Raw genomic sequence first — 14,202 nt, 5'->3', positions numbered from 1 at the left:
TCAGTCACTCAGTCATGTTCGACTCTTTGCAGTCCCATGAACTGCAGCAATGCCAGGTTTCCCTGTGCATCACCAACTTCCAGAGCTTGCTCAAACTCATGTCCATCAAGTTGGTGATGCCATCCAACCATCTTATCCTCTATTATCCCTTTCTCCTCCTGCTTTCATTCTTTCCCAGCATCAGGGTCTTTCCCAATGAGTCCGTTTTTTGCATCAGGCCAAAGGATTAGAACTTCAGCTTCAGCATCAGTCCTTCTAATGAATATTCAGGACTTATTTCTTTTAGGATTGACTAGTTTGATCTCCTTGCAGTTCAAGGGACTCTCGAGTCTGCCCCAATACCACAGTTCAAAAGTATCTTCAGTGCTCAGCTTTCTTTGTAGTCCAATTCTCAGATACATACTTGACTACTGGAAAAACCATAGCCTTGACTAGACAAACCTTTGTCGGCAAAGTAATGTTTCTGCTTTTTAATATGCTGTCTAAATTGGTCAATAGCTTTTCTTCCAAGGAGTGAACATCTTTTAATTTCATGGCTGCAGTTACCATCTGCAGTGATTTTGGAGCCCCGCAAAATAAAGTATGTCACTGTTTCCATTGTTTCCCCATCTATTTTCCATGAAGTGATGGGACCAGATACCATGATCTTCGTTTTCTGAATGTTGAGCTTTAAGTCAAACTTTCCACTCTCCTCTTTCACTTTCATCAAGAGGCTTTTTAGTTCTTCACTTTCTGTCATAAGGGTGGTGTCATCTGCATATCTGAGACTGATATTTCTTCTGGCAATCTTGTTTCCAGCTTGTGCTTCATCCAGGACAGCGTTTTGCATGATGTACTTTGCATAAGTTAAACAAGCAGAGTGACAATATACAGCCTTGATATACTCTTTTCCCAGTTTGGAACCAGTCTGTTGTTCCACGTCCGGTTCTAACTCTGTTCTTGACCTGCATACAGGTTTCTCAGGAGGCAGGTAACATGGTCTGGTATTCTCATCTCTTGAAGAATTTTCCACAGTTTGTTGTTATTCACATAGTCAAAGGCTTTGGCATAGCCAATAAAGCAGAAGTAGATGTTTTTCTGGATGCTTTTTCTATGATTCAATGGATGTTGGCAATTTGATATAGGTGCATGTATATGTGTATATATATATAAGCATACCTCATTTTATGGCACTTTGCTTTTGCTTTATTGCAAAGATATTGTGTTTTTTACATACTGAAGGTTTATTACAACTCTCAAACAAGTCTATTGGTATCATTTTTCTAAAGCATTATTTTTTATTTAGGGTATGTACATTTTTAAGACAACACTGTTGTACACTTAACATATTACAATATAGTGTAAACATGCCTTTTATATGCACTGGGAAACAAAAACAAATTTTGTGTGACTTGCTTTACTGTGGTAGTCTGAAACCAAACCCCTGCAATATCTTGAAGGTATGCCTGTATGTATGTGTATGTGTGTGTATGTGTGTGTATGTGTGTGTATGTGTGTGTATGTGTGTGTGTGTATGTGTGTATGATATATGAACCACAATAAATCTAGTGGTTAACATCTATCACCACTCATAGTTATAAATGTTTTTCTTGTGATGGGAATGTTTAAGATTTACTCTCTTAACAGCTTTCAAGTATACATTACAGTTAGAACTGGACATGGAACAACAGACTGGTTCCAAATAGGAAAAGGAGTATGTCAAGGATGTATATTGTCACCCTGCTTATTTAACTTATATGCTGAGTACATCATGAGAAACACTGGGCTGGAAGAAGCACAAGCTGGAATCAAGATTGCTGGGAGAGATTATCAATAACCTCAGATATGCAGATGATACCACCCTTACGGCACAAAGTGAAGAGGAGCTAAAAAGCCTCTTGATGAAAGTGAAAGAGGAGAGTGAAAAAGTTGGCTTAAAGCTCAACATTCAGGAAACGAAGATCATGGCATCTGGTCCCATCACTTCATGGGAAATAGATGGGGAAACAGTGGAAACAGTGTCAGACTTTATATTTTTGGGCTCCAAAATCACTGCAGATGGTGATTGCAGCCATGAAATTAAAAGACACTTACTCCTTGGAAGGAAAGTTATGACCAATTTAGACAGCATATTCAAAAGCAGAGACATCTGTTTAGTCAAGGCTATGGTTTTTCCGATGGTCATGTATGGATGTGAAAGTTGGACTGTGAAGAAAGCTGAGAGCCAAAGAATTGATGCTTTTCAACTGTGGTGTTGGAGAAGACTCTTGAGAGTCCCTTGGAGTGCAAGGAGATCCAACCAGTCCATTCTAAAGGAGATCAGTCCTGGGTGTTCTTTAGAAAGACTGATGCTAAAGCTGAAACTCCAATACTTTGGCCACCTCATGTGAAGAGTTGACTCATTGGAAAATACTCTGATGCTCAGAGGGACTGGGGGCAGAAGGAGAAGGGGATGACAGAGGAGAGATGGCTGGATGGCATCACTGACTCGATGGACGTGAGTTTGGGTGAACTCCGGGAATTGGTCATGGACAGGGAGGCCTGGCATGCTGCGATTCATGGGGTCGCAAAGAGTCAGACACGACTGAGCGACTGAACTGAACTGATTGTTAACTATAGCTACTGTGCTACACATTACATCCCCAAGACTTATTTCTTATAACTGGAACTTATACCTTTTGACCACCTTCACTCATTTCACACATCTTCTTCTCTCTGGCAACCACCAATCTGTTCTTTGTATATATGATTTTTTGTTTTCAGATTCCACATGTAAAAAAGATCATACTGTATTTGCCTTTCTCAGTCTGATTTATTTCACTTAGCATAATGTCCTCAGGGTCCGTCCATATTGTAGCAAGTGGGAGGATTTCTTTCTTTTTATGGCTGAATAATATTCCATGTACACATGTATCTGTTCATCATCACAGTTTCTTTATATATTCATCTGTCTGTGGACTTAGGTTTATTTCATGTCTTGACTGTTGTAAATCATGCATGGGGGTGCAGATATCAGATATCCTTATGAGTTAGTGACTTTGTTTCCTTTGGATATATACCCAGAATGGAAATTTCTGGATAATACAGTTGTTCTATTTTTAATTTTTTGAGGAAACTCCATACTGTTTCAGTAGTGGCTGCACCAAGGTACTTTCCCACCAGCAGCACACAAGTGTTCATTTTTCTCTGTATTCTTGACAACATTGCTTTTTTCCCCCTGCTCTTGGTTCAGATTGTCTACTTGCTTAAAGGGTGGCTGTTGTGAAGTATTGATATATAGCAATTCTTAATGCCATTAAAAAAAATTTTCTAGAGCATGACAGTGATCTTGTATACTCTTCATTATGACTTGTTACATCTTTAATTACAAAATATTAGAGGAGCACAACTAAAATTTAGGTTTCCTGTTGTGAAATGATTAAATTATTTTATAGCTAGATAACAAAAGTTCCTTTTGATCATCAAAACATTGACTCTGTTGTTTACTCTGTTCTTATGGCAACTTTTTAAGACATTTTGATAAATTAGTCCTTATATTTTATGTTGTTCCTAAAAATCCTAAAAATTGTTGTGTTTTTAAATATTACTTACATTAGTAATTGCTATGCTTTTAAATATTGCTGTGGTTTTAAATATTACTTATACTAGTAATTATATCTTGTGTTTAAAAAGCATATTCATGTCTTGTCTCACCTGACAATTTGCTTTACTTTTTACTTTCCATTATCAGATCCTAAGTTCTTAATAATAAAACTGTTAAGGTGTCTTTCCTGCTTGAATTCCCTATGTGTTTTTTGGAGTGGCCACCATGGAACACAAAGATTTGCTCTCTCACTCTGTAAAGAAGGATAATAGAAATAATTAGGTTTGCTTTGGCCTTCTTCCAATGTAATTTATTTGAAACATTTGTGATTACCAAATTTGACATAGAAGAAAGACTGGTGAGTCACTATAAAAGTAGTCTTTTAAGTTTAATTATGTATAAGGAAAAATATTGATGTGAATGTACTTCAGTGATTGTATGTTTAAGTTAAAGGAGACATATTCATGTTCATGCATAAATACTGAGAAAATATCTATCTCTAAAGTGATTTTCTTTCTAGGTTTCATCAATCAGGCATAATCATAGTACTTACATAATACAAACCCAAAGTCGTACCAGTTTTTCAAGGTTGGCATATTCAGAATAAGTTCTTACTCCCATGGCAATCGACTTCATTCTTGTAAATTGATTGTGTGTTGTAACTTGAGGGAGGATTCTACTCTCCAATTCTGTGAGTGCTGATTAACATAATACATTAGCCGGAGCTGTTAGTATTATAACCATAACAGGGATAAATTGACTACATTAAAAAATCAGCACTGATGAGAAAACTTTGAAGAAACTTCAAAGGGTGTTTCTTTTCCTGCCTACAACATAATCCTGCAGAACCATAAAGCTGAGGCCTCCTCAGGGAGGCCCTTTTGAGCACCTCCAAGCACATTGTATTCTATTGCCTTTGGCAATGAGATATAACAATGTTTTGCTTACTGTGTGTTTATCATCAAGATGGGTCAAAGCTTTCTCTTGTTTTAAGGCTGCAACGTAAACAGTAAAAAGAAAAAAAAAAAGTTGCTTGGCCTTATGTTTCCCATTGGAAGAATGTCTACCTATCTCTCCAGTGACTGTGGGAGCTCATGTTGCTGCCACAATCGTTAAAGAATGCTGCAGAGGCTTATCTACTAGCTAGAAACTACATTGTTCTTATCACCACAGTCTTCTGAAAAAAGTGAAAGGAAAAATGGCTTTTTCAAATGCAAGCCTCCAAATTCACCAAACAGCTTCAACTGTTTTGACCCAAGGTGCTCATTTAGCACTGACATTTCATTCTGTTCCTTCAAAATCACAAATGTTGTCACCAAATGTGCTTGTGGCAACTCACCCTTAATGAGACTGAGAACTTTGGTTTCCATGATAGATTTTGCCTTATTCTATGTAGATATAACTTCCCTGGTGGCTCAGACGGTAAAGCGTCTGTCTACAATGCGGGAGACCCGGGTGTGATCCCTGGGTCGGGAAGATCCCCTGGAGAAGGAAATGGAAATCCACTCCAGTACTATTGCCTGGAAAATCCCAATGGACAGAGGAGCCTGGTAGGCTACAGCTCTTGGGGTGGCAAAGAGTTGGACACAACTGAATGACTTCACTTCACTATGTAGATATAGCTAAATATTGTCAAGGTAATAGTCTCAAAATATCATCACCGAAAGGGAAACTTAAAAATATTTATAAATGAATGACAATGAATGTATTACCTGTTGATATTTATGGGAAAATGTTAAAATAGTACTTAGAGGTTAATTTACAACCCCAATTGCTTAAAGAAAGAAAAAAGTTATATCTTAAGTCAGGAATCAAGAAAAGAACAAAAGTAGGAACAAAGCAAAACAAAAATGAGTAGAAAAAATTAAAAAGAAATGTTAGGAATAATAGGTTCACAAAACCTGGAAGATAGTTATTGGAAAACATAATTGTGTATAAATCTTTATCAAGAATGATCAAGGAATGAAGAGAAAAAGCACAGAGAAATAATAGTTGCACTACAAAAAGGCAACATGACTGAGATATTTTCAGATTAATAAAATAAATCTTGGAAGTCTGTGAACAAGTTTATGCCAATACATTTCAGAACTTGGATGAAATAGAAATTTTTATAGTAAATATAAATTAAGAAGCTTGAACATAAAATAGAAATTCAAGTAAACAAATGAAAAAGTAAATAAGTAATCAAAATCTCACTCAACAAAGGATGCCATATAACTGGATGGTCTTACAGATAAATTTTATCAAACTTCTTTTAAAAAGATATTTCACATATGCACACACACATATATATTAATTGATATAATTGACATATATGACACCACCCTTATTGTAAAAAGTGAAGAAGAACTAAAGAGCCTCTTGATGAAAGTGAAAGAGGAGAGTGAAAAAGTTGGCTTAAAGCTCAACATTCAGAAAACTAAGATCATGGCATCCGGTCCCATTACTTCATGGCAAATAGATGGGGAAACAGTGGAGACAGAAGCTGACTTTATTTTGGGGGCTCCAAAATCACTGTGGATGGTGATTGCAGCCATGAAATTAAAAGGCACTTACTCCTCGGAAGGAAAGTTATGACCAACCTAGAGAGCATATTAAAAAGCAGAGATATTACTTTGCCAACAAAGGTCCGTCTAGTTAAAGCTATGGTTTTTCCAGGAGTCATGTATGAATCTGGGAGTTGGACTAAAGATAAAGCTGAGTGCTTTTGAACTGTGGTGTTGGAGAAGACTCTTGAGAGTCCCTTGGACTGCAAGGAGATCCAACCAGTCCATTCTGAAGGAGGTCAGTCCTGGTGTTCATTGGAAGGACTGATGCAAAGAATTGACTCATCTGAAAAGACCCTGATGCTGGGAAAGAATGAGGGGAGGAGGAGAAAGGGATGACAGAGGATAAGATGGTTGGATGACATCATCGACTCAATGGACATGGGTTTGGGTGGACTCCAGGAATTGGTGATGGGCAGGGAGGCCTGGCATGCTACAGTTCATGGGGTCACAAAGAGTTGGACATGACTGAGTGACTGAATTGAACTGAACTGACATATAACATCATGTAAGTTAAGATGTAAAATGTGTTTATTTAATACATTTATGTAGTGCAATATGATTACCACTGTAGAGATGGCTAACAACTCTATCACAACACATAATTATCATTTCTTTTTTGTGGAGAAAGCATTTAAGATCTAGTCTCTTAGTAATTTTCAAGTATATAAAACATTATTAGCTATAATCATTATACTGTGCATTAGATCCCCAGAACTTATTCATCATCTAACAGTAAATTTGGAAAAGATATTTCTAATATTTTAGTTATGAATACATATACATATGTGTATATATATATTCTTTTCAGCATAGGAATAGGGCAAAAACTAAAGTCATTTTATGAGGTTACTGTTACTTTGATCAGAGAAGGCAATGGCAACCCACTCCAGTACTCTTTCCTGGAAAATCCCATGGGTGGAGGAGCCTGGTAGGCTGCAGTCCATGGGGTCGGGAAGAGTCAGACACGACTGAGCGACTTCACTTTCACTTTTCACTTTCATGCATTTGAGAAGGCAATGGCAACCCACTCCAGTGTTTTTGCCTGGAGAATCCCAGGGATGGGGGAGCCTGGTGGGCTGCCGTCTACGGGGTCGCACAGAGTTGGACATGACTGAAGCGACATAGCAGCAGCAGCAGCAGCAGCAGCATTACTTTGATATAAAAACTGAATAACTGTAGTACAAGGAAATAAAATTATAGATCAATCTCATTTCTGAACTGAAATAGATTCTAAGTATCTACTCACAACTCAGATTCATTCAGCATTATGTAAAAATCATTACGTCTCTATCCGATGAAACATAACAGAAATGTAAGAAATTTTCAACATCATAGATTGAGGAGGGTAAGGGATCACTTCTGTGATGCAGAAAAATGAATTGATAAATTTAACATTCTTCAGGAGAAAAGCCACTAGCAAATTAAGAAAGGAAATTAACTTTGCTACCCTTTAAAATTATTCTAAAATGTTTTTATATTAAGCATAATAGTAAAATTGCAGAAGAATTCTCAGTAAAGTCAAGAACAAGACAAAATGCTATCATTTCTTTCTTTCATCCTTTTAATAGAAGTCTTAACCAATGCAATAACAAAGCAAATGAGATACAATTTTGAAACAAAAATGTGTCCACTTCTTTTATTTTCAGATGCTACAATTATTTCTGTAGAAAATCCTAAAGAATCTATTAAAACTATGGGCTTAGTAATTTTCCGAAGACAAGGCAACATAAAAAAATGGCAAAAACTCTATATACCAAAAATTGCTAACCAGAATATATAATATGCAAAAATATTCTATTTAAAATAACATAGGGGCTTCCCTGGTGGCTCAGTGGTAAAGAGTCCTGGGAGCCAAAACTACTAAGCCCATGTGTTGCAACTACTGAAGCCCATGCACTCTAGAGTCTGTGCTCCACAACAAGAGAATCCCCTGCAGTGTGAGGTCCTGCCACGGAAATCAAGAGTAGCCCCTGCTCCCTGCCACTAGAGTAAAGCCCACATAGCATTGAAGACCCAGCAAAGCCACAAATAAAAATAAAAAGATAAGTAAAGTTAAAAAAGACATGCCCACAAAAGTTGTAGCATACTATTTCAGAATAAATATTAAGAAAATTATTTAAAAAATAACAAAATTTAGAAGATAATAGGACCAAACCTAACTGTGTGCAAGACGTATATGGAGAAACATAAAATCGTACTGAAGGGTGAAAAAACATAAGCAGTGTTTATCCACTATGTTAAATAATTCATCCCTTCTCAGGTTATAATCAAATATGATTACAATGAAAAAATTTCTCCAGGAAGGGTGTCAAGCTGTCCCTTATTAACATAGAAGGGAAAACAATCAAGAATGTGCAAATAATTCTGGAGATGACTGAAGTCAAGAATCTTTCCCTACTAATTTTCATGATATTTAAGTCTATGGAAATACAATTGTATCTTGTTGTTACAAGATTAGTCCTAAAAACCTAATAGAGAGACCAGAATCAGTATTATGCACAAGTATATATAAAGTGATATTAATAGAGATCTGTTAATATCTCTGTTAACACAGAGAAGGATGGCATCACTGACTTGGTGAACATGAGTTTGGGTAAGCTCTGAGATTTAGTGATGGATAGGGAAGCCTGATATGCTGCAGTCCATGGAGTCACAAAGAGTCAGACACGACTGAGCGACTGAACTGAACTGAACAGAGATGTGAATGTAAACACATCAGTGGAACTACAAATAAGAGGAAAGAACATCTAGTCATTATGTGGTGCCTGGATAATTCATTATCTATGTTTAAAAAAAAGACACAATTATCTCAAGCTAAAGCAAAGGAATTTTCCAAGTGGATTAAAGCTTTCAATGTGAATTTTTTTCTTCCAAAATTTAAAAGAAACTATCTTGAGAGTCCTTTGGACAACAAGGAGATAAAAGCAGTCCATTCTAAAGGAAACCAACCTTGAATATTCATTGGAAGGGTTGATGCTGAAGCTGAAGCCCTAATACTTTGGCCACCTGATGTGAAGAACCAACTCACTGGAAAAGACCCAGATGCTGGGAAAGATTGAGGGCAGGAGGAAAAGGGGACAGTAGAGGATGAGATGGTTGGATGACATCATTGACAATGGACATGAATTTGAGCAAACACTTGGGAGATGGTGAAGGATAGGGAAACCTGGTGTGCTGTAGTCCATGGGGCTGCAAAGTCAGACATGACTTACTGGCTAAATAACAACAGCAATAAGTGAATATCTTTGTGATATCAAATTCTGGAGATTGGTTAGCTCTGAGATAATTAGATGTGAAAGTTTAAGGGGAGAAGCATACAAATCATTTTAACCAAGTTAATATTCTTTTATTCTAGAATTTTAAAGTGATATAATCTAATACAAATTATAGTTCAAGCTATGATGATTTTTTCATTATATTATTTGCATTTTTTTCTGTATGTTTGAAACATTTAAAATAACAAAATAAAGAATTTACCAATCTGAGATTGCTTTGTGAATAAGAAGAATAATTTTATTGTTTCTATAACTGGGTAATTCTTTTTAACCAGTGAGATATAATTAAGGCCAAAGGTGAAAAAGGTAAGAACTGTAGCTTTAAAATAGTCAACTTAAAAAAAATAGAACAAATACATATACACCATATGATAGCAGCTTTAAGGAAATTACAGCATTGCCTTGTTATCTATCTTTCAATTATAATATAATCTACAATTATTTATTGACCAGGTACCAGAAATGTTGAACATAGGAAAAAGGTAAATGTTTTGAAGGTTATTGTAGCAGATAAAATTTAAATATGAGAAGTACTTAAGCAATTCATAGCTTATACATTATATAGGCTGATGTTAGCCTGTGAATTGTAACCCTATGAATACATTAATGTTTCTTTTGTCTTTTCACTCAGAAATTTAAGGTGAAATAATATTTTGTTTAGTATAAATTACATGTGCATGATAAGGATGTTAATTTTCTCTTCAAGCAATTCTTCTGTAGTGGATCATAAAATCTATGTCATGAATTTTGTCTTTAAAATGCATTTTTCTGGGGCAAAAGAATTAGATCCAAAAATATAGATATTAGATATTTCAGATAAATGCTATTCATATAACAGTTTACCACACTCACTTTAAATGCATGTTAATTTTTTTCATATTTATTAACAAAATATTGGTAAGGATAGAAAACAAATGAAATTTTAGGGAAATAATGGCACATTCCAAGGATTGTGTCTTCAAACAGACTGTCAAATACAAATCTTCACACATAAATATATGCATTTCAGCTTTACTATCTCACAATTTGTGTGGGTCAGGAGGCCAGCATGGTTTCATTGTGCCCTCTGCTCTTGGTCTCACAAGACTTAAATCAAGGTTTGGGTGGAACTGGAGTTCTCATTTGGAACTCAAGGTCATCTTCCAAGCTCATTCAGATTATTGACAGAATTCAGTCTTTGAAGTTGTAGATCTCATGGAAACTTGTTTCTTCATGGACAGCAGGAAAATTCTGACTTCTGTCTTGTAAGATGAAGTCTTCTGCAGCCTAATCAAAAAGGAACTCTCTCATCATGCTCAAGTTCTACCCACACTGAAGGGAGAGGGATAATATACTGTGTGCTCACCAAGAGCAGGAATCTTGAGGACAATCTTAGAGCTCTGCCTACCATGGGGTGTCTTATGTTTTGATCGTGACTTTTACTAATGCAAATACTGAAGACAAGTATACCAAGCAGCTAATGATTTTGTTTCTCCTCTCTTTGGGTTATTGTGTCTGAGCAATTCAATGCAATATTTTCTGATAATAACTAACACGACTCATAGTAGGTATGTTTCTGATATTCTGAATTAAATTTGGAGCAGCAGATAGCTATATCTTAGCTCCTGTTGTTGCTTAAGTGTGGCGAAATTGTTTCTGAATGTAGAGGTGTATAAAAAGCTGTGAACCATATTTGTCAATGCCAGTAAATCACACAATAAGAATTAGTATTGATTGAAGTAAGTTTTACACTTTTAAATAAAGTGTTTGGTAATTATATTTGAAGAGCAAAATTAGTAAAATAAATGGTATATTGTCTTTCAGAGTTATTAAAAAATGGACTCTACAATTTTGTGGAATATTATGATGAGAAGCTTGGGGAAAATTCTTATTGTTAGACTATATGTCACAGAAATTTTATGTTCTTCTTTCTTCCTAAGTGATATTAATTTTTGGTTTTTTAAAAAATAATGATTGTAAGGTAAATTAGTCATGGAAACATGAGATCTTTATCATTTTTGTCCTTAATTCTTTGAAGAACATAGAATGGAAAGTTTTATTTTTTAAACTAGAATTATTTTTAAATGGTAAAGATAAAAAATTACAAACAGATAAATAAAAATTCTGATTTTGTATTCTACCAGTTTCAGGACCTGATAGGTTAATGGGAAGAGACTTCAAGAAAGACAGTATAAAAATTCAAATCTGCACAGGTGTATGTGGACCCTTTAGGCATACTCATATAATAGGATAGAAGTACTTTCTATCCTATGTATATTTCTAATGTGTTAAGAAAGAAAAAAAAAATTAGACTTTTGAGGGACAGGGAACTGAGGTATGAACTCTTGTCATTCTGTGTAGGTTATTACCTCTCATTACATTATTGGACCCATAAAATACAATGAATTTAAAGTTGTCACACCTCTCACCTTGGTGCTGTTCATCTCTCATTCCTAGGATGGATTAAAATAACAATTCATATAAATTCTAAATGTAGTTCTACTGTCAATGCAAATCCTCTTGCATTTAGTGGCCTCATTTTTTGGGGGCTCCAAAATCACTGCAGATGGTGACTGCAACCATGAAATTAAAAGATGCTCACTCCTTGGAAGAAAAGTTATGACCAACCTAAATAGCATATTCAAAAGCACACACATTACTTTGCCGACTAAATCTGTCTAGTCAAGGCTATGATTTTTCCTGTGGTCATGTATGGATGTGAAGAAAGTGAAGCGCCGAAGAATTGATGCTTTTGAACTGTGGTGTTGGAGAAGACTCTTGAGGGTCCCTTGGACTGCAAGGAGGTCCAACCAGTCCATTCCGAAGGAGATCAGCCCTGGGATTTCTTTGGAAGGAATGATGCTAAAGCTGAAACTCCAGTACTTTGGCCACCTCATGCGAAGAGTTGACTCACTGGAAAAGACTTTGATGCGGGGAGGGGTTGGGGGCAGGAGTAAAAGGGGACAACCGAGGATGAGATGGCTGGATGGCATCACTGACTTGATGGACGTGAATCTGAGTGAACTCCGGGAGTTGGTGATGGACAGGGAGGCCTGGCGTGCTGCGATTCATGGGGTCGCAAAAGTCGGACACCACTGAGTGACTGAACTGAACTGAACTGAACTGTAGGGCAAGGGGCTTACTCAGGTGGTGCAGTGATAAAGAATTAAACTGCCAGTGCCGGAGATGCAGGTTCAATCCCTGGGTCAGAAGATTCCCTGAAATAGGAAGTGGCAACCCACTCCAGTATTCTTGCTGGGAAAATCCCATGGACACAGGAGCCTGGTGGGCTACACAAAGAGTTGGACCCGACTGAGCTTGCAACTCACTGTGGTGCAGATTATAATTTTGATGTGAATGCTTCTAATTTTTAACCAGCATTTATACTTAAGCTGACATGATTTTACAAAAGATTTTGGATTTACTTAATTTTCAAATTTTATAGTTTAAATTTTATAAGCAATACAAGAAACATCCTTTAGCAGTGGTGATAGAAAAAAGGAATACTACATGGAGGGACACTTGGTAATCCTACCCAAGTAAATTCTCAAGTGTTTGAGAAATGCTTGCACCCCGATAAGAATGGAAAATGTTGAAAATTTTAAACACTTTTTGTAATGGATATTATAAAGTGTGGTTCATTTTTTTATAGAGATTTAGATATTGATTATATCTGATGGTTGTATATGTTTTCACTTTGCAGCATTGTACAGAACCTGAATCAGAACTTTAATTTGATACATTTTGTTGTTTAGTTGTTATTTCATGTCTGACTTTTGGTGACCCCATGGATTATAGCCTGCCAGGCTCCTCTGTCCATGGGATTTCCCAGGCCAGAATACTGAAGTGGTTTACCATTTTCTTCTCCAGGGATTCTTCCTGACCCAGAGATCAAAGCCGAGCCTCCTGCATTGGCAGGCGGATTCTTCACTGCTGAGCCACCTGGGAAACATTAGTAAAGTTCTTTGTGGTACATTATTGCAGTTAAATATTTTTGTTAATAGGTAATATAGAAGCAAATGTAAACATATTTCGAATCATCTTGGTCAAAATAAAGTCAAAGATTTTAAGAAAAACTGTATCACTCACCTCTTGCATTATGTTGAAATGACACCAAAGCCATTGTCAGAAATATAGTAGATATTATTTATAGATTTCAGTTTTAAGCAACTGAATTTTGTAATGACATTTGGTAAATGCATCATGTTTCCAGAAACTAGAAATAATGCCTTAAATTAAACCAAATTCTTTGAGATATACCAGGCTAAAAAGGAGACAGGGAATTAATGTTTGAAATAAAATTGTTATGCTCTGAGCCCATATCTCTGAACCGACCGAGAGAGCAAGTCCACCACAGTAATGCAAAAACAAGAAGGGAGTTTATCTCTAGCGCGCTAGGGCTCAAGTCTCATCCCACACAAGGGAATCTGACAAGAGCCCCGAACAAAGGAGTATGGCGGCTTATATACAGGCAGTTCTTTGTCTCAGTTACAGGAGTAGCTGGCGTTACATGATTGGCCAGGCAGGATGAGCGCATGTCCTGTCTCTTTCTGGTAAACATGACTCAGGTCCTAGAGACCGTTGTTTGGTCCCTAACATTCCCCCCTGTCCTTAGATCATATAGAGGAATCTTCCTCTCGGTCCTGAGACAGTTTGATATTGTTGTTGAAGCACAAACAGCTGTACTGTATTTATGTGTTCCTTTACAAAGGCTACAAGTCTATTGATAATGCATGGGCCAAAGGTAAGCATTAGTAAAAGTACTAGCAGGGGTCCTAGCAAGGTGGAGATTAAGGTAGTCAGCCCAGGGGATTGTTGAAACCAAGATTCAAACCAT

The sequence above is a fragment of the Capra hircus genome, chromosome 2, assembly GCF_001704415.2.
Source record: "Capra hircus breed San Clemente chromosome 2, ASM170441v1, whole genome shotgun sequence".
Classification (NCBI taxonomy): domain Eukaryota; kingdom Metazoa; phylum Chordata; class Mammalia; order Artiodactyla; family Bovidae; genus Capra; species Capra hircus.
This window is presented reverse-complemented; position numbering follows the sequence as displayed.